Below are 26,944 nucleotides of genomic sequence, written 5' to 3' on the forward strand. Positions count from 1 at the left end.
CCCTGCCTCCGCCGGGCGGGCGCGTGAGGGCGGCGCGCGCGCGCGGGCAGTCGGGCAGCGCCCGGGCGGCGGCGGAGGCGGCGGGAGCGCCCGTCCGCACCTCCCCTCCCCTCCCTTCCCCGGGACCCCTCTGAGCACCGGGACCCCCGGACCTCCTTTAGCACCGATCCCCCTCAGCACCGAGCCTTGGGACAGTCCTCAGCACCGACCCTCCTCAGCACAGACCCCCGGGATCTCTTTTCAGAACCGACCTCCCTCAGCCAACGACCCGCGGGATCCCCCTCAGCGGCTGCGGGCGAGGGATGCGCCGCGCCCCGACACCCAGGTGAGCGGTGGCGGCGGCAGCGGGGAGCGGGGCGGGGCGGGGGCCTCCGGTGCGCGCGTGAGGTGGGAGCGGCGGGGCGGGGGTCGTGGGGCAAACCCTGCCGGAGCATCGCGGGCCCGGCGGGAGCCTTTGTTCGGCGGAGGAGGGCGAGTCCCCCCGGCACCGTGGGGTCTCCCCGGTGTCGCGGAGTCCCCTCGGTGGTGTGGGATCCTCCCCGCATGAGCCGCCCCCGGTGGGTGCGCGGTTGCGGGGCAGCCCCGCGGCCCCCCCCCCCCCCCCCTCAGGCGCGGGGTTTCACCGCCCGGTGCCGCTCACCCCCATCGCGGGTGGGTTGGACACGCAGAACATGGAAAAACCAGCCTGGGGGGGAGGAGATTTACCTCAGTGGCGTCCCCAGTGTCACCAGTGCGCCCGTGGGCTGTCTCCCTGAGTGTGGCAGTAGCCCTGAGGCCGCGGCGATGGGCATCGCGACGGGAGCAGGTCGCGATCGCCCGCGGTCTCCCCGCGGCTCCGGCAGCCCTGCGCGCCGCGCAGAACCATTCCCGGGTACCCATCAGCCATTCCCACCCGTCGGAATGAGGTATACCTGGGTTTGCTTAGCGCAGTGTTGGACTTCACGGCAGTTCCCCTCTGGCACGCCGGACCCCTCTGGGAGCACTGCTCCTCCGAAGGTTAAAACAGTCGATATTTCTGTCTGGAATTTTCCTAAATGTAGCCAAAAGGGCCTTTGCTTTATCCCAAAAAAATAAACCCCCTCCGACGTGACCTGCGCTAGGACCTGCCGTGAGTTCGGAGCCGGGCGTTTTGCCGCCCTTCTGCTTCTCGATCGGCTTCCTCCTCCTCCATTTACGTTTTCCTATCCCCAAATCAAGCCGAGGTTGATAAAGTGGGGAGCGTGAGCTCAGCAGAAATCATGGCTTTCCCATCCCTCGCTGCAGCGCGGTCCCTGCCCATCGGCGGATCAAAACAATAATCACGTAGCGGCAGAGGAAGATTTGCTGCTACGGGAGGAAAACCGGCGCGGTGTCTCGCTCAGTCGATAACCAAGCGCTGTAATAAATCGCTCTGTAAATAGATTGCTAGGTGGAGAATTGGGTTTCTGGCCGGCTCAAGTGCTTTCCTGACGCTTTTCCCATGGGACTGCTAGGAAATGACAGGGGAGCGTTGTGTTCCCGTGGAGAGGTCCGTGGATGCTGCGGTGATGGGCTGTGAATCCTTAAGCACGACCTTACAAATCTGAGCTTATCCATAAACTCCGTCTGGGTCAGAGCCTGCGTTATCCCTGAAGAGCATCATCTTTTCAGCCCCTCGTCCTGCAGTCATACGATTTCCCCTATGTCCTTGAGTAAACTCACTCATTTCAATGGCTTTTCTCACTGTTACATTTTATTTAGTTAAAATGAGAGGGTTTTCTATGCCTTTTTTCCCTCATGAAGGCTCTCCCAGCTGTTGCCCTCCTTCTTGGCTGTGATTTTTGATCCCCAAGACCGTTTTGCAAGCTGTCAGTCAGGCTGCTGATGGCAGGGAGGGTAATTCAGCAGCCCTGGAACACAACTAATAAGCTTTTGTTTCCTGGCCTATTGATGATGATGCAACTTCTTATTTACTTATTTATTTATTTTTTGCAATTGATGCATAAATCAGGGTGGCTTTAGAGATTTTTCCTCTGTGTTGAAAGGCCTGGTGTCCATCAGCAGCACTTGGAAAAAGCTTTATTTGAGTTCATCATGTATTTAAAATGTAGATCTGTTTTGTGAAGTCGTTTGTTCTGTGCATCTGTTGCTCCTGTTATGATTTATAAACTTCACATTTTAGCCATTTTTTTCCTTCTTATTTTGGGTGGGGAAGCTGCATTTTAAGATTCGGTATCAAATGCCTGAGATGACGTCTGCTGTTACAGCATCTTTCACAAACACTGGTACTAAACCACTCAGACAGTCAAACCTTTGGGATCCTTTGCTAGGCAAATCCGAATGCTTTATACCTAAATTATTTTTATCCAGGATGTTTATGATGAGTTTTGTGAGCATTGATCAGGTTTGCAGGAAAACCCCAGAGAATGTGAAGCACCTGAGGTTGGGCACTTGGGAAACATGAAACCCAAGATATCTGTGCAAGCTTAATTTAGCTCAAGGTACGGCTGGACTTGAAATCCTCATCCCCTGCTTGGTTTCTGGGAGAACAGTATTCTGCTCCGGATGGAAGAACAGATCAGACCGCTCCTTCACATGGCCGCAAGTCAACAGGGGGAGTACTGGGAGCACAGGGACAGGGCTGGTCCCTCCACTGGTTTTGCAGCTTGGCACCACTGAGCTGACAAGGAAGACCAGGATTCACCATCACAGCCTTGGGACCACGTGTGTCCTGTAGTCCTGGAGCTTAAATACCTCGAGTCTAGGGAAACCGGGAGCAAACTTCCAGTGTCTGAAGGGGGTGTACAAGGAAGCTGGAGAGGGACTCTTCATCAGGAACTGTAGTGCCAGGACCGGGGGGAATGGCTTCCCACTGCCAGAGAACAGGGTTAGATGGCATATTGGGAAGAAATGGTTGGCTGAGAGGGTGCTGAGGCCCTGGCACAGGGTTCCCAGAGCAGCTGTGGCTGCCTTATCCCTGGAAGTGTTCCAGGCCAGGTTGGATGGGGCTTGGAGCAACCTGGGATAGTGGAAGGTGTCCCTGCCCATGGCAGGATTGGAACAAGATCAGCTTTTAAGGTCCCGTCTAGCCCAAACCAGTCTGGGATTCTGTCATTCAAGCATGACCGGAGAGTTTCTAAAGTCATTCAGGGTGGTTGGTTTTGGTGAGCGTAGTGCGGCTGTTTTCTGCCCAATTCTAGTTCTCCCTCTAAACCGTGCAACTTTTGAACTCAATTCCTTTAAAAGTACATTTATGAGGGAGCAAACAAGGTCATTGAACCACTGGAAGCATCTTAGCCGGTCAAACTTGATTTCAGAAATTCCTGCATCCTCTTGGTTTGTAAATAAAAGGGAATTTGTGTTCCCGCTTGCACGTGAAACAGCGGGGTTGAAGGCATGTTTGTTGTGTCGTTGATGAAGCTCCCAGCCTGGTCCTGGACTCTGGCTCCCTGGGACAGGCTGGGTGCAGGTTTCAGCTTTGGAACGTGGTGATTTTTTTGTGTTGAGGTTTAAAAGAGCATCTGAATTTCTCAGGCTTTGTCCTGCATGCCAATGTTTGCTTCACTTCCTCTCGAGTGAACGGGATTTCTCCCCTCTCGACAAAGTAAACATGAGCATAAATATTTAAAGGATCACGGCTCAAGTTTGCAAATTGGAGACTTTCTCTAGCATTCCTTTGGACAGAAGCAGTAGCGTCGGAGGTTTGGGATGTGTCTGGGTGCTTCCCTGCTCTGGGGAGAAGCTTGGTAATTCTTTGGGCTTCATGCTGCAAAAATACTCTGCCGTGTTTTCAGGTTAGATGGCTGGAATTATCACAAAGCTTGGGTTTCTTATGGAATTTTAAGGACAAAATGCTGCTGATGGGATGTCTATGGATCATTGGAATTGAGATTGGTTTTTGTGGAATTTTATTTTTCTTTTACACAGGCCCAATTTTTCTGTAAGTTCTGGGTATACGTGTGAGGGCACAGGTGTTCGGAGTTGAGACTATAGAAACCAAACATGTGATACTCTTGCCAGATAATGGATGAAAACAGGAAATAGGAATAATCCTTGTTTTCTTTGAGTGACTCTTTAATATTAAATCTTGTGCTGTATTTGACAGGTTGAACACCATGGTGGCATGTACGTCTCGCTCCTGTGATTGTGTCGATGTCTTAACCTCTGTGTCTTGGAATTAAACTTTTAAAAGTGGACCTCAACAAACCACTTGACCTCAGAAAATATGAAAATTCAGGAGGGAAGGCTATTGAACAGGGATTTTTAGAGTTGATCTAATTTTTGTGTCTGTTTTTAAACCATTATTAAGAGTTACCTTAAGAGACCTTGTGTTAGAGTTGTTCTGTCTGTGAGGAGGAATCTGTGGATCGCTTTTTCACAAGTACCTGTGGAAAAATCTTATAGGTGAGGTGAGAGTTCCATGTCTTTGCCACAAATGCTTTTTATTCCTAACAAAAGCCCCATGATCTTAATGCTACCTCTGATGGAGGAATGTAGGCTCGCCTGGCTCAGAAGGGAACGCAAGAGGTCACTTGGTCCAAAATCCTGCTGCCAGCAGGATCGTCTGCAAAGCCACATTGGGTTCCTCGTGGCTTTAGGTGTCTCATGTTGGTCGTTTTCTACCTGTGGGCTGCAGGAGGAAAAGCGAAAGGAAGTGGTTTGAGCTGCATTGGGTGGGAAGTGTCCGCGGAGAATGAGATTATCTGTGATCTACTGCTTGCAGAGCACAGTGATCTTCACCTTGCAGCCTGTTAAACTGCTGCCTTTCCATGAGTTTACTGTCCTACTGCCTTTCCATGAGTTCATTAAGCTGCTCACAGGCTCCAGTTGAAAGAGGATCTGGCCTGGCTGAAGTCAGTCTTGGGAGGGGAACAGGGATAGTCCGGGTCCATTTGCTGATAATCAGCATGAAGCTGGCAAGCAGCTCCACAGCGTTTTGGTGGAAAGTCCTCAGAGTTTTTCTAGGCAAAACGAAATAAATAAATACCTGTGATTTAAGGATTATTGTTACTCTTGTGATTACTTTCTGCTGTTACGTCTTGCATTGCAGTTTCTCATTAGGCACGGATGGGCATCCCTTTGGAGAGGGATGAGACATGTCTTTATGCAGCATTGTCATATGCCTTTGGCTGTTCACACTGTGCCAGACTGTGGTGAGACAAAGCCATGGGTCATAGTTTTGGGCTCTGTTGGTGTTTTTTTGTCAGCCCTTCTTTAGAGTTTTGCTAAGAGCCTCATGAAGAGACAGAGCAAGGTCTTCAGCCAGGCAGATTTTTTGCCAAGGGAGATGGGGCTCAGGAGTGGAAAGGCCATGGTGCACTGAGGATGCTTGGGGTAGGACAGCAGTGAGCCTGGGTCGATGCCATCATGGAAAACAAAGAAGATAGGAGCTACAGGGGCTGCTGAGGCAGCCAGTTATCCTGGGCAGACATACAGTGTGTCCAGGTTTGGGTATAGATACTTGTGCTGTCTCTGCATTAAGCACCCAGATTCAAGCTTGAAGTTTGCTTGGACCCTTTGAGATCCATCACTCCATCCTCCCAAGGAATATTGATATTCCTTAGTTGGATCCTCTCTCTGTTGATGTGAGATCATCACGGGGGGAGCTCAGCCAGCTGTGTCTCATCCAAGCTCTCGTCTCGCACACCTACAGAGTTATGTTGCTTTTTTTGCAGCTACATGCCTGACTTAAAACAAGATGCAGGCATAGCTCTGCTGAGCTCTCTTGTCATCTCTCTGTTGGGTTCTAGTGTGCCTTTAAAGATCTCTTCCAGGTCATGGAGGAAGTTTGTGAAATCCCTGTTGGTGTTAAGGGCCCTAGGGATAGGCTGGTTCTATGTGTAGGTGATCCCCTTTGAGGGGAGGGCTGGACTGGACCCTTTCAACCCTGGTAGTTTTGGTGGTTCCAACTGTCTGCTCAGCTTCTCTTGGAAAAATCATCTTGGTTTCCATTCCTGTGACTCGTAGGAGTTACTGCAAATCCCTGTTAGGAGCAGTGGGGAGCGGAGCAGGGGACTGTCCTGCTTGGATGCTGCATGAAGTAGCAAAGGAAAAATATAGTTTAAAATAAACAAATGCCTTGGTTACCCCCTTTAAATGTAAAAATAGCCAAAATATGTGGGTTTCAATATAAGTTTTGAGTCTTATTTGCTGGTCTCTTCACCTTGAATCACTTCTGGCATCCCCCAGATGACCCTGAATCCTAGAGTTAGTCTTCGGATGCCCGTTCCAGGTCTTGGCTTTTATCCATCATGCACAGATAATATGACAGTCTTTGGACTGTCTTCTAGTTCTTGAAAAGCATGACCTTTAAAAAGGTTGAGGATCCTGGATATGCTGTATCATGGATGAGCATTGATGGAAGAGGAGTGTTTAATCCAGATAGATCCATCTTTGGAAAACCTGAGCTTTAAAACCAGCCCAGACTACGAATGTTTTTGATAAACCGCCAAGAATTCTTTTATTGTATTCAGCATCTACGTGGTTGGTTTTGAGGGATGAACTTAAAACAAGTTAACTGAAAATATTTACTTTAGTAGACTTCCGTAACTCTACTGTCTTTTCATACTTCACGTAAATACGAAGACCAAAATAAAAATTCTCCTAAATGTTGCCATTTAAACTTTTATGGCACTTGTCTATGAACTGTTAGGTTGGTTTGTGCTTGTTGGGTGCACAGGACAGCTCCCCGGGGAGGAATTAGTAAATGATTTAATTGTTAAGGAATGTGGTCCCATTAGGCAAAAAAAAAAAAAAAAAAAGGACCGCAGTGGATTGTTAGAAACGTTGTGCTAGATGAAAACAATGCTGAGCAATTTGTAACGATTTTTTTGAAATAAATGGGTTTTTTGGAAGAGCGAGGGTATGTGGGTAAATACCCCTTCTGGGGGTTTCTTCGAGTGCAGGAGAGCCGGTCTCTGCTCCTTAACCCACCAATTGCTTCGTAAATGGGGCATCGTTATGTGGAATTTGTTGCTGCTGGTGGTGGCAAGGATGGCTGAACCACTCCAGCTTAACAAAGGGATTTGGAGAGATGCTTAAAAGCAGAGCCACTGTTTCTTTTGCTTCTTTTCATCCGAAAATAAAGATCCAGCCCTGCTGCCAAGGGATGCGGCGGCCCAGGCGCCTCCCTTGGGATTCAGGCCCCGTGTTTGCGGAGCGCAGCGAAGCGTCTGGCTGAGCAAGGAGGGCACACTCTGGGTTTCCTGCTTCCCAGCCAGACTGTGGCACAAATAACCTGCACAGGCAGGCGCCGGCGCTCCCTGTCAGGAGAGCTGGGGCGGCCATCGGCGCAGATAATCTTATCCGGAGGCGCTTCACCGTGCCTGGCAGGTAGGCAAGGAGATAGGAGGACAATGCGGAGCAGAGGTCAGGTTTGAGGTGCCTGCAGCAGATAATGAGGAATCTTAAGAGTTTTCCTCAGCTATGAAGAGAATGAACTTTACCAAAAGCAACTGAGGAGTCTGCAGGGAGGATTGGATAAACCCACAAATCCTTTTGCTGCTTGCTGCTTAACCTTGCTCGACTCCAGGGGTTGCCAAGTGCACCTTGACTTGTCAGAGCACTTGTTTCAAAGCGTAGTTCCCTTCTCCAAATGCATCTCTGATCTCACTGCAATCCACAGGGATTTGATTAAGGAATTTATTAGCATTGATAAACATTAGCAGCAATATTTCTTCTTCTATCTTTAAGGAATAACTTGCCAAGAAAGATGACATGGCTGCTGTTGCCTGTTCCTTGCCCCACCAATTTTGTGGAAAAGACATGGACTCGTGTATTGTTCCAGGCTCCAGTCTCTTTGTAATTCCAGGTGGGAGCTGCTGCCTTCCAATGTTTTGTTTCTGAGTTCAGCTGTCCTGTGCTGTGTTTCTTCATTTATGTGATTGAAATACCCCTTCAGAGCCATTGCCATTCATCTGGGGTGAACAATACAATAAATATGAGGAGAAAAATATATTCGAAAAAAAGCTCTTTCAGCACATAGAGTAAGGAGAAAAAATGAGCACAAAGGTCCATGTCTGAGGGACTGAGAATTCATTCTCCCACCTAAAAGTCTTTGCTGAAACAAGGGAAAAAAAATCCCTGCCTGAGTATTTTCCTGTTCCCACAGAGGGAAGGTGTGAATCTCACCCAGCGTTTGCTGGCTGGGTTTTAGCAACATCAGGAGTTTCCTCCTGTGTTTTTTCTCTGCAACTCAGCTGCTTGAAGGCTGCTTTCATTTTTGTTGTGTCGGGGAAGATGTGAAACCTGAGGAGCAAAAGCTAAATGAGATGTTTTATGCGGTTGTTGCAGTCTAAGGAGTGGCCCTGCATGAAACTTTTTCAATTGCACGTAAAACTCGTTTAAAAACTCAGTCTGAAAGTAGCTTGGTCTGATATTCGTGGTTCAGACTGCGTGGTGGGGACATGGTGATCTTCGGTCTTGTGTTGAGTCTATTTTTAATATAAGTGGAATCCTCGAGAGAATATCTCAGAAAAATAATTGGAAATTAAAACCTATAGACATGGATTTGCAATGGTTTGGGTGCAGTTTTTTGTGTATTTTGAAGGTCTTTTCTCTGAGCATGGACTACCCTCTGCACTGAGAAAGGTGTTGGGGTTTTTTTCTCTTCTTGTAGGACTGGATCAACTTTCTTTTCTGTTTTGGGAGCATTAATCTACATACTTTCCTTTCAGGTATGCTCTTCAGGGGCTGCAAGGGGACAGGTATTCAAAAAACTTGAACAATTTTCCTTAGGTGAAGGATCATTACAGGTTCAGGTGCTGCCATTATTAGCGAGACTCCCGCCAGCTGCAGTTTAATTTTCTAAATGTCTAAACGTTGAAATTCCGGATTGTTACACAAGTATGTGTGTTGGTGTGCTTTGGGAGGCTGGAACTCTGGACTGCTGGGATAATTCAATTACCTAATGGCATTGATGGATTTGAAGAGAATGTCAGTCTGGGAAATTAATCACCAAGATCATAAATTCAGCCTGTTTGGTTTCTAATGTAATGCGGCTCCATGTAATGTGGGGTGCAAAATGACTGTAAAAGCTGCGAAGTCAAGTGGGACAATTGAGTGGAAAATAGTGAGTTAGGAGACCTTGAGATGCTTCTCCTGGTGGGCATCTTCTTCAGGAGCAGCCCGCTGAGATGGGTGTCCTTGGAACCTTGGGGATGGGAGAAGCAACAGTGGATGGAAGAAAACAAAGTCCAAAACTCCGGTTTAGTTTTGGATTGTGCTAGCTGGAGTATCATCCTTTAGGGAAGACTGAGACAGAAGCTGCTGGGCTGGCACTGAGGACCTGGGTTAGGCCATATTAGACCTGGGACCATCCCATGTTTTTTTGCCGGTATTGCTGGGATCTTCTGCTTCATCCTGCAATTCCTGGTGCTCAGCAGCTCTGAAATGTGGACCTGAACTGGGTTTTGGGGGGGTTGTTTTGGCTTTAGGGGTTTTTTTGGTGCTGTTGTGGTGGGGTTTTTTGTTGCTTCCTTTTTTTCCCCTAAATGCCTAAAAATACCCCCAGCTCCAGTCACCTGGTAGGAATCACCACCTTCTGTAGTAGGGAAGTAAAATCTCTGTGGTGGCATTTGCTCTTTGATAAGAAATTTTTTTAATGCATTTCCTTTCCTCATTCTCAACGTGCCTTTTAATTCCTCAAGAAACAAGGTGTGGGGCCTTCTGGTGCCTTAGTGGAGATCGGAATCCTCTGTGTTTGGTGCATGTATTGAGATCCCCAGGGGAAGTCTTGGGCGGGTGAATTTGGGGTGGGCAGCTGTGCAACTCTGCGTTCTTTTGAGGAAAACAAGTATTTTGCTCATGTTACAAAGTACTGCTGAGGGATTCAGGTGAAATTTTGGGTTACCTGCTTCATTCACCGTAATGTGCTGAAAAATTATCAATACACATTTGATCATGCCTTTTTTTTTTTTTTTTTCCAATTTTTAAACCTTTTGTTGTCCTAAAGCTGTTGATTTCTGGGCAAAAACAATACAAGGCAGTTGCTGTGGTCTGCAGGGTGGGGCTCAGAAAGGTCTTGTTGCTGATTCCCTTCGCTGGGAAGGGCTAATTATAGAGACAAACTGGGGAAGGAAGAGAACGGGGTCAATTAGAGCATCCAGCACAGTTTCCTTTAAATTAGAGGTTGGGCTGGAGAGATAAAAAAAACCAAACCCCAACGTTAAAGAGGCACAGAGTGAGACTTGAAATGCTCTGGTGCACAGTGAGCTCGGCAGCTACAGCAGATGTCCTGCAGTTTCAATTTTAAGTAAAGAACATGTTGAATTAGGAGTTTTATTGCCAGAATTGCCAGATTGAGCTGAAAAGACAGAGGAGATGTTGCTACTGCTTTTATTCTTTAATATGCTTTTGGCTTGCAGTAGGTTGAGGTAGTGAATGAAACAAAGAAATACCTTGTCCCCATCGTTGAGTAAAATGGATTTTGTGGGAAAAAGGAATTAATTTTAAGTCTTTAATGCACAGAATGTTATGTTTTCATAAAAAGACTACCTGTACCTGTACCATTTGTACACGTAACATGGATCAGTTTTGTACGTGTTTTATCCCCTGTTGAAGAGGCCACTAGGGCTAAACTTCTTTTTCTTGGAGCTGTCTCATGGGTTTGAAAGTTTTTTCCCTGGATTTATGTATAAGATAACTCGGATTAGAGGACACAGTATTTGAAGATATGCTGCAGACACAGTACGAGCTCTGGGCTCAGAGCTCTGCAGGTGTGGAAAGCAATAAACCCCAATGCCAACTGGAATTTGTGGAAGTCAGTAAAAAACCAGAAAAGCTTTTATGGTGCTCTTCCCAAATGATCCTCTCAGTCCATTAACACCCTCCTGCCTCAGTTTTTAGGACAAGGCCATGGTTGGCAGACCCTCCCTGTGTCTGCCGGGTATTTTTGCTTCCCCTTTGCCGGACTGCCTGCCTGGCAGTGTGCAATAACTGGGAGTTGCTGTGCACAAAGGGAGATGGCAGAGCAGGGAGAAAAATCCCATAGTTTCATCTGAACGTTTCAATCCAGACTGGCAAATTCCTTCTGCCGGTGGCGTGACTCATCCCGGGCTTCCTCACTGGAGGCCACTTCTGGCAGGCCATCAAAGGAGCAGCCCGTGCTTCCAGACCGGAGCTGAACCAGGACCTTCCTGGAGCAAGGGCTGTTTTTCTGGTCCTGGGATCTCTCGAAGTACAGAAGGTGGTGAGATGCTCCCAGATCTCAAGGGAATTGGTGACAAATTTGATGAACTCATCCTGAGGGTGAGAAGGGTTTCTTCTTGCTGCTTTGAGCAAGGCATGTGCCTGTCCAGAGGGTCCTGCCCTACTGGGGATGGGCTGGGAAAGGCCCTTTGAGGTCAATGACACAATCAGCAGAACAGTTTGTTCACTTCTGGTTTCTCGGGTAGAGCTGATTTGCAGGGGTTTAGTGTGGCAGTTAGGAAATTCTTCAGCCAGGAAGGAAATTTTTAGTTTTATTTTTCCTGAGGGCATAGGTAGAGGTGCTCCTTGCTCAGGGCTGTGGTGCAGCAGAGACTCCTGCCCTCCTCTCCTTCGTTCTCCTGGTAAAAGTGACAATATAAATGCTTCTCCCTTGGTTTTGGTTCAACCAACTTGGCTCTAAATCTTTGAAAGACCAATTTTGTTTTTCCTTTGGAGCAAAGAGTTTGAGCTGCTCCACCAGGAGTTTAGGATCGTGCCATCGGGACCCAGGAGAGCCTGCAGGATGTCACTGGTGGTTTGATGTGAGAATATCCTCATGAGCTATACTCTTATTTTTAGGGATTTTTTTTCCAATTGAAGTGCATTGTCGAATGTTTTGTAGGTTTCTAATATTATTTTATAAATTATTTACAGTGTTAAATAGTATTTTTAGGCTTTTCCTACCTTTTTATTGTATCGCCATGTGCCCAAATTACCGTCCCAGGTCTCTTGTGAAGTTGTGAACACTTCTATTGTTTGAGATGGATGTGTAGGGTCTATCAAGGAGAGATGTAGGTCTTGGCACACCTACAGCCTTGGCTGTGGGATATTCCTCACTGTAGGTGTCATGTAAGGGAGAGAAAAGCTGCAGAGAATATGAAAGGGAAGTATAAATATTTAGAGGCTGTTCCTTTCAAATATGTGGCAGGAGAGTCTTGGAATATCATGAAAAGTGGTGGTTTTCCTATTTTTTTTCATTCCTGAATGGGTTGGAACTGGAGATCAGCATCCTGAGCTGGCAGAGGAGTCAACCTCTTGATAGTGGTCTAGAGTTCCACATGAGGAAGAGCCTCAGAGTATAGATTAAAAACGCAAAGTTAATGCAGTGAGGATCTATTGGGACACAAGAGAAAAGCAACAAAGTCATGTAAAACAGTGACTTTTGCTGCAATGTCCTGGCAGGTTGGGGCAGGGCAAGATTGCCTTTCTCAGATCAGAGGGAAGCTGCTCTGCTGGCTGGGATAAGGGCTTGGAAAAGGGAGCTTTAACTCTTCTCTTTTTCAGGAGGGATTTATCCCCCTCAACTTTTAATTTGTACAGTGACATTCTAAATACCAGATTGCTCTGATTCGTCTTTTGCTTCCGTTTCACGTACACATTCCTGTCCTTGCGGTTGTTCTGTGTGTGACGGTGTCCGCAGCACGCGGGTGGGGTTATGGTTTTCATATCACCGCCTTGTTCTGCATCTGTCTCCTGCAGTCCCTGCAGTTATGGAGGGCTGCTACAATACTTACATTTCAGCAATTTTTCTCGTTTTTTCACCTGCTGTCTACGTGTTCACTCTGTGCTTTCCGGAACTCCTTTGCGTTGTGCAACATTTTGCCACAATTTAGGACATTTTAAAACCAAGCTCCCTGCTTTGTTTGGTATTGACATTTTTATTTCAGATTGTTTCCCGCAGAGCCCTGAGTTGATTTTTTGCCTGTGTCTGATCAGTCAGCACAACTGTTGAGCACGTGAAGCTTCACTGATTGCCGAGTTCTGTTTTGCTGCTCGGTTTTTGAGTTAGTCCTTTAGCTGAGAGCACTTAAATGCAAAGTATTGCAATTTGCGATGCGCTCGGTGGATCTCAGCGCTGAGTTGGGTTATTTCCAATTAAGATTTTTAGATGGTCACCGGTAGGTGGTTTTATGTGAAAGCTGCCTAGACTGGGTACGATGTGCTGAAGGAGGTAATTCTTTGTTAGGTCTGTGGTTTTTAAGAGTCTCATTAAATTTTGCATGGATTCAGGTGTCTGAACATGCTCAGTGCTGCTGCTGCTGTATTTTTTTCCCTCCTCAGCCGAGTCAAGATGTTAGACTCAGCTTTAATTTTCTCTGTTTCCTATGATTCTCAGTTAACCCTCTTTTCAGGAAATCAGTGGCTTCCTGCAGGCTATTTGTAGTTGCTGCTGGCCGACTGAAGCGAGGTGATGTCTGCGCACTGAAATATGATGAAACCCTTGGAAAGATTTGCTTGGAGCTACCAGGATGAGGATTTTTTTGTTTTTTAAGGCATTGTGGAGGTGAAAGCCCATGGCAGCAGCACTTCATTAATCTTATTTACTGGTGTTTGAAGAATATCTGATGTTATTGTCCGTTCCTCCATACGGGAAATCTAATCTCCACTTGAATTAGCCTTTGTAATAAGGCTCCTGCTTGATAAGCGAGTAGACAAATATTGGGGCCTTGCCACCGAGGGCTTTATCCTTCCCTGAGATAAAGCGGTTGTGCTTGAACGTAGGTTATTTATGCACGGAAAACAGACTTATCAGCATTCCTGAATTGCCCCTGTTGCAGAGATGGGGCACTCCTGCCCCTAAACAAAGCCGCATTTAGCTCGATGGCTTCTTCCCTAGCCCAGGAATAAAATATTTTCCTGTTTTCCCATGTGACCGGTATTTCTGGCACTGCCTATGGTGTGCATGCAGAAAATGCGTAAAGAATCCGGTGTCTGTGGGCAGATCCCACGTCAGGCCAGGCCTTCCAGCCCCGTGGCTGAAATAAGTGCAGCCTGTTCCCTTGGCGCCTACATGATCTGGCAGCCTGGCAAGGAGGAGCAGGGGGATGGCAAGGGTCAGAAGCAAATTGCTGCCCTTGCAAATAAAACCTCTCGTCCGTCCTGCAATCCTGGAGGGAATCCTGGAGGTCCAGCACTTTCTGTCTTGGAACAGAATGAGTGAGTCAGGCTGCCCCAAGCCTCAAAGCTTCAGTGACGTATGGGGTCGGTGTCAGAAGGTGGCTGGTGTTGGAAAGAGTGAGGATAAAAATTATTTTAAGTTGGGTACTTCTGAAGTGTCTTTATGAGTTTCCAGAGTGTTGGTCGTTATGATGTAGATTTTTTGGCTTTCTGGGTGAAAAAAGTGGAGGGAAAACTGCTTCTGGAGGGGGTCTTGCAGCTGATGGCAGGGAGCACTAGAGTAGAGATGGCAGTAGAGTTAGTAGATGCAGGTGGTTTCTCCCTGTCCTTTTACAAAATTCCTGTTGAGGCATTGTGTTATGGGGGAATTCTTTGCAAAATAACACCAGGACACCCCTTGGAGAGCTCCCCTTGGTTCACCTCTTGCAAGGCCAGCCCATGACGTGGCCATGCTCAAGATGAATCTGATAAAACCCTTTGAAGTTCTTCATCATATTACTGAAGATGAAGTATCTATTCTCACTTCATCCTATTTCTATGTAAACTCATTAACTGACCTTCTCTGCTTTATATTTCTCCTAATTCATATTTTCAATGCCCTGGTGGGCCATTTGGTGGCTTCGATGCTCATCTGATTGAATCATTCTTCGTGTTGGTTTATAACGGTGCTTCCGTTTGCTCTGGTTGGGGTGTGGAATGAAGGGAAACCTCAGGGACATAATGGGGTGTCGAGAGACAGGGGAGGGGGATGGAGGAGGCTGTAGTTGGACAAAATCAGTCCTGATCAGCATTTGCAGTCACGTGGGACATACGAAGTAGTCATCAACCTGTGTAATTTTGGTGGAGACAATTCAAAATTCAATTTGAATGCATCGTAAAGTATCTATATGTTAATTTTGAAAGCTTCTGTGTGTCTGGGTCTTGCTTGGTTTTTCCTCTCATTTGTGCTCCTGTGAATGTTTGCCAGCAGAACTCATGGGACTAAAACTTCCTAACACCTGGTTGGTCTTGGTCCAGTATTTATCTGCCTGGGTCGTTCACCTTAAACCTGAACTGGTGAGCAGAGTCCTTAGGCATGGAGAATATGAATGCTCTCCTTTGGAAATTTCCCCAAGCCTTGATGTCGAATGCTTTGTAGGTGTCTCAGCCTGACAGGATTTCTGGTGGTTGGTGTGATGGACCTCCACTTGACTCATTTGGACAAGTTAACAACTTTTCTACCAGCCTGATCCAAAGTCAGAGTCCCACCATGGTCACGTGCAGCCAGAGTTTTGGCCAGCTGCTCGTGCTCTTGGCACATGAAGTGTGAAAAATACTTGCCATCCCTAGAAAGGTTTTGAGTTGGCTGGTTGTCTCCATGGTAAGCCCACCTCACTTTTGGCTTTCCTCATTCCCAAACATAGAAAGCAGTGACCAGATGATCACAGGGAAGGAGTGTTGGAGGATGTGACCTCCTCTGCAGGAACGTGCTGTTCCTGTTACTTTTTTTGGCTCAATCCAGTGCTTCTCATTTTCTTCTGAAAAACCAGCTGGTTTAACTTCCCGTAGCAACACCACCCAAAAAAACCCTGAACCCGGCAGTAAAGGACAACCTGAAAGGAGATGTCATGGAGGGCTGTGGCAAGGACCTGCTGGGATGCAGTTAATTTATTTATAAAATCAAATTAAAAGCACGTTTGCCACAGCTGCTCGTCAGAGGAGCTGTTTTGATTTATGTTCTTGCATCTTTTGCTTCCGAGATGAGACCCAGCTTTGGCTGAATGATGAGTTCAGGAGAATACGAGCCAAACAGATGCACTTCAGAAAATGAAACTTCAATCTTGGATTTACTTAGCTCATTTCCTGGTGTCATTACCTTATCTGGATGATGAATGTGCCTAGTTGTGGGATCCTACACTGAATACATTTTGAAACGTTTTTTTTTCACGCTCCCTTCTGTGGATCTCATCACGCAGCCGAGTTAATCCATTTCAGGCAGTTTCATTTCCATACCATATGTTGTTCAAGGCGTTCTGGAGGGATAATTATGTGGACATAATTTGCTTTCCTGTGTGATGCCGAGATGTGCTCTGCTTTTCAGGTACAGGCGGAGGCACACGTCTCCTCCGAGAGGCTCTGAGGTGACTTGGGAAGTCGTTGAAGTCTTGATGACTTTCTGAAGGTTCCGTCTCCTGTTGTCTTTTAGAGGAGTCAGGAAGGACGAACGCGAGGACAAGGCAATCATGTACTCACTCTGGAATGTTTATTAGACTTACTTAACCCCCCATCCTGCTAGTGGGATGTTTTCCTTAAAGAGCAACCATCATTTCCATAACATTAATTATTGGGAAAGGTGGGAATGTAAATATTGTGGTGAATTTAACGGATTGAGGATCTTTCCTGCTCAAATCCCCCTAGCTAAGTGTTAATGTAAATTCTAAAACTGAATTATGTACTTGGAGAAAGCCCAATCCCTTTCTGGGTTTTTTCCTACCTAACTAATTTTTCCTATCTAACAAACTGTGAAGAACAAACTCAGATGCAATTGTGAATGGCTGCCAAGGCTTCACTAATTTACCTAAGTTACTGGAGCAATGCACTGAAGTTGGCAAATTTAGCAGCATCTGGATGGTACTAAAAAAGTTGAAACCTTCCTTCTTAAACAAATCTGTTTTACGACTGTCTTTGAGCAAGGTTCATTTCAATTGGTTTGTGTTAGAGGTGAACAGGTTGTCCTTGGACTAAAGATGTGACTGATATTTGGAGGAAAAAATACTCAGTTGGATTATTTGGTAATTTAGGCTAGGAAATCTCTTCCTTGCACACACTTCCATAGTGTTTGGGTTTTTTTAAACTAAAATTTGGTTTTTTTACTGATGAATGGAGCCAGAATGAATGCAAACCAGAACGCCAGTGTATTTTTTAACTTGACAAAACAGTGCAGCAAGAACACCCATTTCCCACACAGGACTTATTTTTACTGCTTTTGTAGAAATTAATGTCCTTTAATATAAATTATGAATTCATGGTCTTAGTAGAGAAGAAATTTTTTGAAAATATGTCTGCTGATAATTGGCGTTGTAAAAGAGATTGGACAATTAAAAAGGGATGGTGTATAATGGATGGTGCCCCTGCCCATGATGGGGTTGGAACGAGATGATCTCTAAGGTCCCTTCCAACCCAAACCATTCTGGGATTCTCTAATCACTGGGAGCAGCTTTATTCCATCAAATCTGTTGCTGTATTTCACACTGTTGATGCTGAAACCTCTACCTAGTTGATTTCAGGGCTGTAGCTGGGATCTAAGTGATACAGGGATAAAAGTGATAAGGGAGACTTGCAAGGAGGGATGTCAATGGTTGGATGATAAATCATCAAATCCCTTCAGTGGTAGCAGTTTGGAAGATGGAGATGCAGGATGTACTTTCCTCATGGCAACATGAGAACCTGGAGTGACTTTTGATGGGGGGAATCTCAAACCAGCAGGCTATGGAATGTGAGGACAAGGAACTTGGTCTTGTCTTTTACTCTTCATTAAAATAAATAAGATTTAAAAAAAACCCCAAACTTCTATTTCAGAGAAACATGTTTTAATACGGGCAACAACCAAAAGCCCTCACCCATTAAAAAATTACCCTTCAAACCTGATCATCCTTTAAAGGTCAGGGTTACGGATGTTTGTTTAAGTCAAATTGCTCATGAGTTTTACCACAGACTTCATTGGGAAGGCTCAAGGAAAGTGGAAAATCCCTGAGGCTCAGGTGTAAAGTCAGCAAGGACAAGCAGGAGAAGAATGATTAGGTTCCTCTGTGTCTGTCAGACCCCAAGCACTGACAGCACAAACACATTTATGCCTTTAAATCTCTGGGAAGATTTGGATTGCTTTCTGCCTGCAGCCAGGGTATAGACAAGGATAACAATCCTAGGCTGGTTTTCTGCAGGAAGGGACTTTTGACTGAGGATGAAAGACAGGGTAGAAAACAAGTTTTCTGTCCTGAAAAGTCAGTTAAATCTCAGGTTTCTGGTCTGAATTGTGCTCACAATATAGGTGGACTTGGTGTATTGGGGACAGAATTTTATAGGGAGGTACATGAGGATGGGCCTGTTGTGAATAGAAGGAACTTTTCCTATCATTTTATGTCTCAAAAAACCCCCAAACGAATACAGACACTGTGAAAATATCAGGGGTGGTAAAGAAATCAGGTCTGTTTTGGTCCTGTCTGAACAACGAGCAATAACCTGGCATTCATCCAAACCAAGACAAGTCCTCCAAACCCTTCTGCTGAGATCCCTGTGTCATAAATCCCTTTTTAGGGCACTTGGATTTTTTCCTTAGTGTATTTTGAAGTTTACAGGGGTGACACACCTGCACATTCTTCCCACCGTGCTCATGCTGGCAGCTAATCCCAGGAGCTCTGGGCACGTCGGACCCACGCTGTGTCTTCCCGTGGCTGATGAGAGCTGAGAGGTGGCATCTGCTCCGGACACTGCGATGGCTGCGGGGCGAAGGGAGAGGGGATGGATTGTTGGATGTCATGGCCCCGGGCACCTGCCTGTTGTGGCAGCGCTGCTGTCCTAATGTTTCTAATTCTGCTGGTGAAATGGAGTGGAAGCAATTCCAAAACCCAATAGGTTGAATATTCTGGGGTTTTTTAATTATTTTATTGCTGAATCTCCTTTTCATTCCCCACCTGTCCCTGTTCCATAATGACCTTACTTTGCCTCCAGTGAGAAAATTGAACTAATTTTGTTGACTTGTCTTTTTAAATACTCGTTATTGGATTTGCCTGACCTCTTTTTCTGCTGTGGAGAGTTGTGCTGGCCCTGTGCCAGTTGAATAATTTGTCGTAATCTGAAAGTGTTTGGTTAAAAGGATTTACTGTCCCCCTCCCCAAGCTTCTGCTCTACATGAAACAATTCCCGGGGAACTTTGAGGTGTGTTGGTAGCTGGGGAGATGAATGTTTTGAAATAAATCCTTTGAGTATGAAAAAGATAAGACACATGCACAGGACTAGAAATATTTCACCTGGAGTATTTGCAATGTGGTGAATATGAATTAAAGATTTAATAGCTTGAGAAAAGTAAATTGTGTAATATTTTTAGGCGGGATTTTGGAAGGTGCTTGTGAACTTTAGGGAGAGGTTTGTGATATAACATCGTATTTTAGTGTGGCAGAAAAGCATGGGTTCTCTTTTATGATCGATGTTGGATTCTCCTAAACATATTAGAGAAATCCATATATTTTCCAAGTGAAGATGTGCTTGTGGAAAACCACCGAGATCTGAAGATCTGGAGGGCCTGTCATTCCCATCTCAATTGTCCTTCATGTAAATAAAAGGTGGAAATGAAGCCAGTAGTGTCACCCGAGCCTGTTCCACCAGGATCAGCATCGCGTTTCAGTTTCTCCAGATAACGCACAGCTGACCTTGGCTGTGTCCTGTCCCTTCCCAAGGGTGGCAATGCCGGGTTTAGGAATTGTTTCAAGCTTGTGGAAGCTAATTGCTCATAATAATTTTTAAAGAGCTTCAAGAAACTTAAGGATTATGTTTATAACCAATTCTTCACTGTGAGTTTGCTCAATGCAGAATTGTCTTTTTCTGTACTGATGGCACAAAAAGTATCTCAAATATACTTAATATTTTTTATTAAGGAAGAGGCTTAAAACCCAAGTGTACTGCAGTTTTTAGAGGGATCTCACCTCCTGTCAGGTGTAATCAATGGTTTTCTGCACTAAGATAGGGACCTCTCTGTGTGTTTTGTGGGAAGGAGGTGCCTCTGCTTTCGCTTGAACATGGAAGGGAAAAATTGGGATGGACAGGTTGGCTCATGGTGAAAAGTAAAAGGTGAGAGGGCCCGATGACTTTCTCTGGGAATAACCCAGCAGCCACAGCTTATACTCCTTCAATAATTATAGAATCACCTCAGACATGTTCAAAGCCAAGGTATCCCACGGGAGGCTTTAGATTTAGAGCAGGTTTTGTAGGAAATGAGCACAGGAGTCGGAAAGGAGATGTTTCCACATTGCACTGGGCACCCCGTTTCGGGATAAGGGCGATTATCCACCGCCTGCAATTAGGGCAAATCCGTCACTGGAGCCGCTTTGGGAGCGGCCGGCGGAAAATGCAGGAACAGATGTTGGAGAAGCACCCTGGCAGACCTGGCTTAGAGGAGCTTCTCTTTCTCCCCGAGATGGTTCAGCTTGGGATGGGGACTTATCTTGGAGCTGTTTAATACTGGGCTGCTGCAATCTGTCATCTAATTTCTTCAGCTGTCTGAGGATGCCTGACCTCTCTCCGTGCTCTATGCTCTGGGGCTGTTTGTTTTCCCTTTGTTTTAATCTTCCCTTTTTGAGGATGGATCAGGTCAGAATTTCTTTTTCATAGCAGTGCTCTATCCTAATGAAATATCATGCCTGCCAATGGAAAAAATTGAAAATCTCACCCCCCACATCATACTCTGGATGGAAAAGTAGTCCTAAAGACAAAGGACACATGAGAAAAAGCAAATCCACTGTGCTAGTTTGAATATGTTCAGGTTTAACTTGTGCTCACTGAAGCACTGAAATCATTCCACTGCCAGTCTGGTGAATATTTCGATTTTTGCTGCTTGATCTCCCAAGAAGCCAGATCTTCAGCTTCCAGATGATATGGGTTGGTTTTTTTTCTGGAGAATATAATGAGATACAGACTGTTATCTCAATCGACTTAATTGCTGCCTTATTGGATAAATGCGGTGATTTATAAAATAATTTTATTTTCCAGAATGTGCTTTTGAATTTTATTTTCTCCACAGACACATTTCTCTGCTCCCCAAGTTTGTGTTGAGCTGTAGCTTGGCTGGGAGAGGTAGAAGCTCTTACCCAAGTGCAGAATGAAATCCTGATCCGAGCTGTGGTGTTGTTCCAGCTTTTGCCCCAAACTGGGAAGATTCAAATGAAATGCAAAGTCTCCATATGTCTTTGTTCCTCAGTGTCATCTTAGTCCTTATTTGTAGGTTCTGTCTGTCCTTATTTGTGTTGGGTGGCTGTAGGGATGTACCTGCTTCCCAGGTTTGGAAATCAGGGATGCTTTCCTCCTAATCCTATCAGTAATGTACAATTAGCACAAGGTGTGGGAACCCCCATAAACAGCTTTAAATAACCCAGAGGCACCATAAAATACATGTTTATTACAGTAAAATGCTGGGTCAGAGCATCTGCTGTAGATCCTCGATTATTTACTGCTTATTTAATTTTAAAAAGGTGAATGATTACATTCCTAATGGATGTATTGTTTCCCTGATGCCGATCATCAAACATCTCTGAATTTCTGCAGCCTCCAGTCAGTGTATCTGATCCATCAGGAAAAGCAATAACCCGAGGACCTTAAGGAGGAACTGAATTTTGCTTGTCCAGGGCTTCAAGTTCTGCTCAGGTGAGACCCCACCTGCAGAGCTGCCTCCAGCATCAGAAGGACCTGGAGCTGCTGGAGAGAATCCAGAGAAGGCCATGGAGCTGCTGCCAGGGCTGGAGCCCCTCTGCCCTGGAGCCAGGCTGGGAGAGCTGGGGGTGCTCAGCTGGAGAGGAGAAGGATCCAGGGAGAGCTCAGAGCCCCTTGCAGGGCCTGAAGGGGCTCCAGGGGAGGGACTTGGGACAAGAGAAATATTTCAATTAAATACTTCATTAGCTCCTGCTTTTTTTGGTTTGTTTTTTTGCTTCTCTGTCTGATACCAATGTTTTCAAAGAACTAGAAAGCCTGTGTTTCAGGTAGCTGCCAAGAACTATTTTTAGTGAAGCTGTCAGCTCTAATTCAAGGGATTTTTCAGTACTTCTTGCATTGTGAGAAGGCTTTTGTTTTTTGGTTTCATGTCCTGATGCTTTCAGAACACTCTTCCTCAAGTTTAAAAGCCGCTCTTGTGTTGTGGCATTTGCCTGACAGTTTAATTTTCAGATAGAATATATTGGTTTGTGGTTGATTTAAATCTAACATCCTATTCCTCCTGTTGCTTGTAAATTATCATGATCTGTGGGCTGAATATTTTTTATAAATATGGCCTTTAGAGGAAAAATACTATTTTTATTTCTGTGAACTCATTGCTGAAAGTCTTGTTTAAACTATGACTAATCCTGTTTGGTGTTTGTTTTGGTTTTGGGGTTTTTTTGGTTTTTTTTCCCTTTGTAAGGTAACTAGGCAAGATCTGGCAGTACAGTTTTAATATTCTTTTCCCTTTGATCTTCCACAGCACAATTCTGAGTGCTCTAAGATCTATTCCTTGTGCTGTATGGACTGTGCAGAGAATCTATAGGTTGCTACCAGCCTTAAATCAGTCTCTGGATTGATTCTATTGAATCCTGCTCCTGCATGGACCAGGGGGCAGAAGGGTGCTTTCATGTTGGTGCTACAGGATTTTCAGTAGTTCTGCATTGAAAAGAAACACTAATTTTGGAGTATTTTGAGCTGCTTGGTTTAAAGGAGTGGAAGGTACCTGTATGGTCTGGCTACAGAGATCAAATCCCTAAAATAGATCAATTATTTATAAGTTACTTATATTATTCTGCTAAAATCTGTAGGTTATTAAATATCACTAAGCTGTTTGAGACACTGAACGTGGAGAGGAGACAGATAACAAATGGCCTCACCTCTTACTTAACATGAAACTAAATCCAGTCAGGAGCAGTCTCTTGATTTCCTGACTAGGCTGCAGCTCTTGCTGCTGAGGGCTGACCTCCATTGAGTGCAGAGAAGATGATTCTCTGTGGGGAAATGATTTCATCGCCCATGGAAAACGGGAAGGAGGTGCAAGGACGAGAGGCAGCCGAAGGGTGAAGTTAGTTGAAGGTTGCCTTCATTTCAGGAGGGTTTAAAAGAATGAGGATGGGCTGGAGGGGAAGCTTCGGTTATTTTGTTTGGAAAATCAGACTTGCAGCAGGAGAAACCAGCAGCTGCAGGGGCACATGGCAGTGTGAGATTAGGGACTCCCCAAAATAACTTTATTCCTATTCAGATGCTTGAGAAAAGCTGGATTGTAATCTTGCTTAAGAAGTAGGAGATGGAGCTGAAATACTGGAGAATCAGCCTTCGAAACTCTTGTTCGTTAGCAGGTGTGTTCTACCTAAAATGGGAAAAATTGGGATTTGGCTGCTGCCCAGCCAGAGTTAATTTTTATTGTTCATTTTGATCTTGAGTAGTGAATGTCCTATCAGGAGGAAAGTTGGAATCATCTTGGCAGAAGAGAAAGGTCATGGGTTTGTGTTGGTGGGTCACAGGTAATAATTCTTGTGAAATGCAATAAAATTGTGCAGGGAACACTGGAAAATTTTCTTTGAAATGGACTGTTTGCCAAAATGAGTTTTCTGTGAGAAGGCTTTAAAACCATCCCTTCCTCGCTATCCGTCATGGTCCATAATCCTCCTTAAAATGAGGAAAGGGAGAACATCAGTAACCACATTATTACATCTTCTCCTGACGCCATTGCACTTAAATTTGACTTTGCTCCTAAGCTGAATTATCTTCTTCATAGTAACTTCAAGGCTCCTAAGACTACAGGAAAAACATCTGAAATTATTAATTATTATTTGACCCAGTATTCGGAAATAATGTAGTGACATTCAGTTATGTAAATTGTCCCTAATTTTCTATTTTTAGGGAAATACAGCACAGGTATTGTCACTTCCATTGTGATTTAATGTTTATTTTCCTGTGTCCGTGGGCTCCACAGTAAGCAAGGCTGAGAGGTGTCAGTGTTTGTCTTGGCTTGTGGTGGAAGTGGGCTGAGTTTCCCAAGGACAGAGAATGTTGAGGAAGGATCTATGTTGAGGATCTATGAGAGGACATGATTCTTTAACCCAACAAAATCCTTTGGCATGGACCTATATTTTGATATTTATCAGTATATTGATATATGGAGTTGGTATAGATGAATATATATTTATAGGGCAATACTCAAAATACTCTGCCATTTCATCATACAGGTGAGAAATAATTTCTTGGTGATAACATATAAATTTTTTTTTTGTTTAACGAGCTGCCCTTTATTGCTGTTATCTTTGGAAACTTCCTATCGCTGCGATTTGGTGGCGTTTAGGTGCCAGCACAATGTGTTTGTGCAATCCTTGGTGCTTCTGGAAACGCTTCTGCCTTTTGCTCAGCTGTTATTTCAAGTGTGGTGCTTGTTGGAGCTGGAAGTGGTCCTGGAGTGCCTCCACATCCTTCAGCGAGCTTCCTTTTCAGCACGACAGTCCTCAGGCTGCTCCCAGCACCTGCAGCGCTGTGTTAGGAGGAGAGGGATCCCTTGATTTCCCCAGGTTTTGTTCTCTGAAGCTCTTGAGCTCCTCTAGGATAGAAGCACCTTGTCCTCAACGCTGGTGTAATTCCTGAGCTCTCAAAAGGTATTTTCTGCAGCTATTTTGGGGCTGGAAGACGCTCCTTGGTGTGAATTCCTTTAGTCCTTGGCAGTGTCGCTCTGCTCTTACACTTCATATCCTTCATTTTTAACGGCTTTCAAAAATGTTTTGATTGTAAGTGCTGCTGGTTTTCAGGCTCTATATGTGAATTTTTAGCTGCAAACTAAAATATAAATAGCTGGGCACATGCTTGTAGAGCTAAAAGGGAGATCCTGAGTCCATGTACAGTTTCTGCAGCTGTCTCCGTGCTCGCTGGCTCTGCTCTGCGCCTGCATCAGTGTGGGATTTGACAGTGATCTGTGGTTTTGGGATATCAACTCCAGATTTATTTCCAGAGGCTGAACTGCTCTGTGTCCACCCGTGAGGAGCAAATCCAACCAGTCAGGTCGGAAAATCTGGTATTTCGGCTGTTCATGTGAACAGAATTGCTGTGTTGGTGAGGGATGCTCTGTCTGATGATGATGCTGGAGCCTGGAGTTAATCCAGGAAAACCTGAAGGGGCTATAAATGTAATCCTATCAGTTTTATAAATGACAGATTTGTCTTGGTGTTTGGAACAGGGTTATCCCACCTCTGGCCACTGACTACTTCATTAGCCATTAGAAGCAGCAAAACAACATGTAGCAAGGATTTGTTCCCCTGGAGGACTCAAAACACTTGGGATACACCAGACTCTTCCTTAGTTTCTGCCTTTTTGTTAATCCCTGCCATTCACTGACAGTTCTCATTAGTCATATAGGGAATGTGGGAGCAGCACATGAAGTTAAACGGGTGCCACCATTGCAGTCAGAAAGAGGAACCAGCAATTCCTTTTGTTTCTTTAAATTTTACGGTTTATATTACTATTTGATTGGTTTCTGGCAGTGAAAGCCAAGGGAGCAGCTGGAGGATCCATTCTCTGTGTAGGGGCATGCTTTGGGGGAACAGAAGTGCTTCCAGAAGTCAAGATTCAGTGGCTCGAATCCGAAGCTCAAGGAAGAGGAACGATCCGGGGCAGGATTTCTTTGCACCCTTTTTTTGGGTTTCCCAGCATCACACTGAGATGCTGTGATTGAAGCAAAGTCATTTCTCCTATGCAGCTGCCTCAGTTGAGACCTCATCAAGCCTTCTTGTAGTTCCTTTATTTAATTTTCATTTCTTTGGCACCTGTCTGTGCCTTTGGTAGCATCTCCAGCCGGTGAGGCAGGAGTCATGCAGGCATGCATAGCCCAGATTAATTCCTTGGATGCTGATTCATTGCCTGCACAGAAAGTGCTTTGACCTCAAGGGAAAGCATAAGTGATCGTGTTGTTATTCACGTCCTAATTCAGTTCCTCCTTCATCAGAAACGTTTGTAACATTTTAGGAGTAACTCATTTCACAACAGCTTTTCTTGTAATTTTTTTTTTAGTTGTGCTTGGTTTTTTTTTATTTCCGTTTTCATTTTGTCTCAGCTAAAAGGTCTGGTAGAAGCTGAGAGATTTCCACAGGAGATGCGTCACCAGGAATGTGATGGATAGCAACATCCTCACCCACCTCCCAGTTTTTAGAAGAAGAGGAGCCACTGAGTGGTTGTCACACCATAGGGAAATACCAAAACCTCAAGACAAGGTGATACCAGGCTCTGGAAAGGATTATCGTCCACTGAGGTGCTTTATGTATCCATGAACTTCATAATACCAGTGTCTGATTAAAGAATGGGGCAACCAAGCCCATCTCTGAAAGAGAGGGAGAAACACCTCCAGTGCCCAGCAAGGAGCTCCCAGGTGCCAAAGCGAAGCTCGAGAGTCATCCTCCACTGTAGAAGTGAACAGACAAGGAGGTGACAGAGTTGCTTGAAATGCTGAATAAAACGGAAAGACACAGGGGAAAACCAGCCCGACACGACTTGTCTCAAATTTTTCAGGCCATGGAAGAAGCTGTTGAGCTCAGGAACAACTTAGAGAACACTTGCAACCTATTTTAGTTCCAGTGTGGGCAACTGTAGGTCTTTGGGAATGATTTACATAGGGTGAGCTGTGTCACTGCTTCTTTTATGTTCTGGGAATCCCCCTCAGAGGCTGACTAGGCATCTCTGGCTGTACAGGCATCTTTACTTCCAGAAGTATTCCCTTCTGCTTGAGGCAGGATGGGTGACACTGACCAAGGGTTGACACTCCTTTTATTATGGCTCTTGATAATAACAGCCAAACCCCAGTTTACAAATCTGACTTGGACTGGGGACATCGAGAATGTTTAACTCAAAATCACTTGGGTTTGCAGGAAGTGAAAGGACACCAAATTTTTAGGTTCACCCACATTTGCCTTGAACTCTGAGCAAGACAAAGCAGGTTTAGCGAAGAAGAAGAATTTCTTTCTTTCAAAGCAATTGGGACCAAACGGAGAATTTTTAAGGGGAGAGGAAAGAAGCCCCTGAAGCAGTCAGATGTGTGGTTGGGATGTTGCTGCCGTTGCCTGCATGTCCTCGCTGTTGGTGCCTGCGGGGCTTGGTTTTGGCTCAGTGCCGGGTCCAGCAGGGTCCTGTGTTGCTGCAGAGCCTCTGGGAATGTGTCTCCACTTCT

General features: G+C 45.3%; 2 protein-coding genes and 1 long non-coding RNA gene across 14 annotated transcripts in view; 1 reads left to right on the forward strand and 2 right to left on the reverse strand.

The window, feature by feature from the left end:
- Nucleotides 1–1,351, reverse strand: part of SENP8 (SUMO peptidase family member, NEDD8 specific) — an 8,384-nt gene extending 7,033 nt beyond the window's left edge. Inside the window, exon 1 of one of the 2 annotated variants that reach the window (XM_042022750.1) lies at nt 912–1,351. The gene's annotated coding sequence lies outside the window, so the exon portion shown is untranslated. The remainder of the gene's footprint in view (nt 1–911) is intronic. The other variant, XM_042022749.1, reaches the window with a different exon arrangement.
- Nucleotides 66–26,944, forward strand: part of MYO9A (myosin IXA) — a 175,617-nt gene continuing 148,738 nt past the window's right edge. For 10 of the 11 annotated variants that reach the window (XM_042022729.1, XM_042022735.1, XM_042022731.1 and 7 more), the window contains exon 1: nt 66–325. The gene's annotated coding sequence lies outside the window, so the exon portion shown is untranslated. Of the gene's footprint in view, nt 326–7,650; nt 7,769–26,944 lie in introns of all 11 variants that reach the window. The other variant, XM_042022730.1, reaches the window with a different exon arrangement.
- On the reverse strand, nt 17,142–26,491 carry LOC121661998. Its single transcript, XR_006015150.1, has 3 exons — nt 26,480–26,491; nt 23,834–23,839; nt 17,142–17,222 (listed from the first exon to the last, which is right to left on the reverse strand). It is a non-coding gene; the product is annotated as an uncharacterized LOC121661998 (long non-coding RNA).

Source organism: Corvus kubaryi, unplaced genomic scaffold (assembly GCF_017639235.1).
Source record: "Corvus kubaryi isolate FWS band 111438036 unplaced genomic scaffold, C.kubaryi_AGA036_p1.0 37220, whole genome shotgun sequence".
Lineage (NCBI taxonomy): Eukaryota > Metazoa > Chordata > Aves > Passeriformes > Corvidae > Corvus > Corvus kubaryi.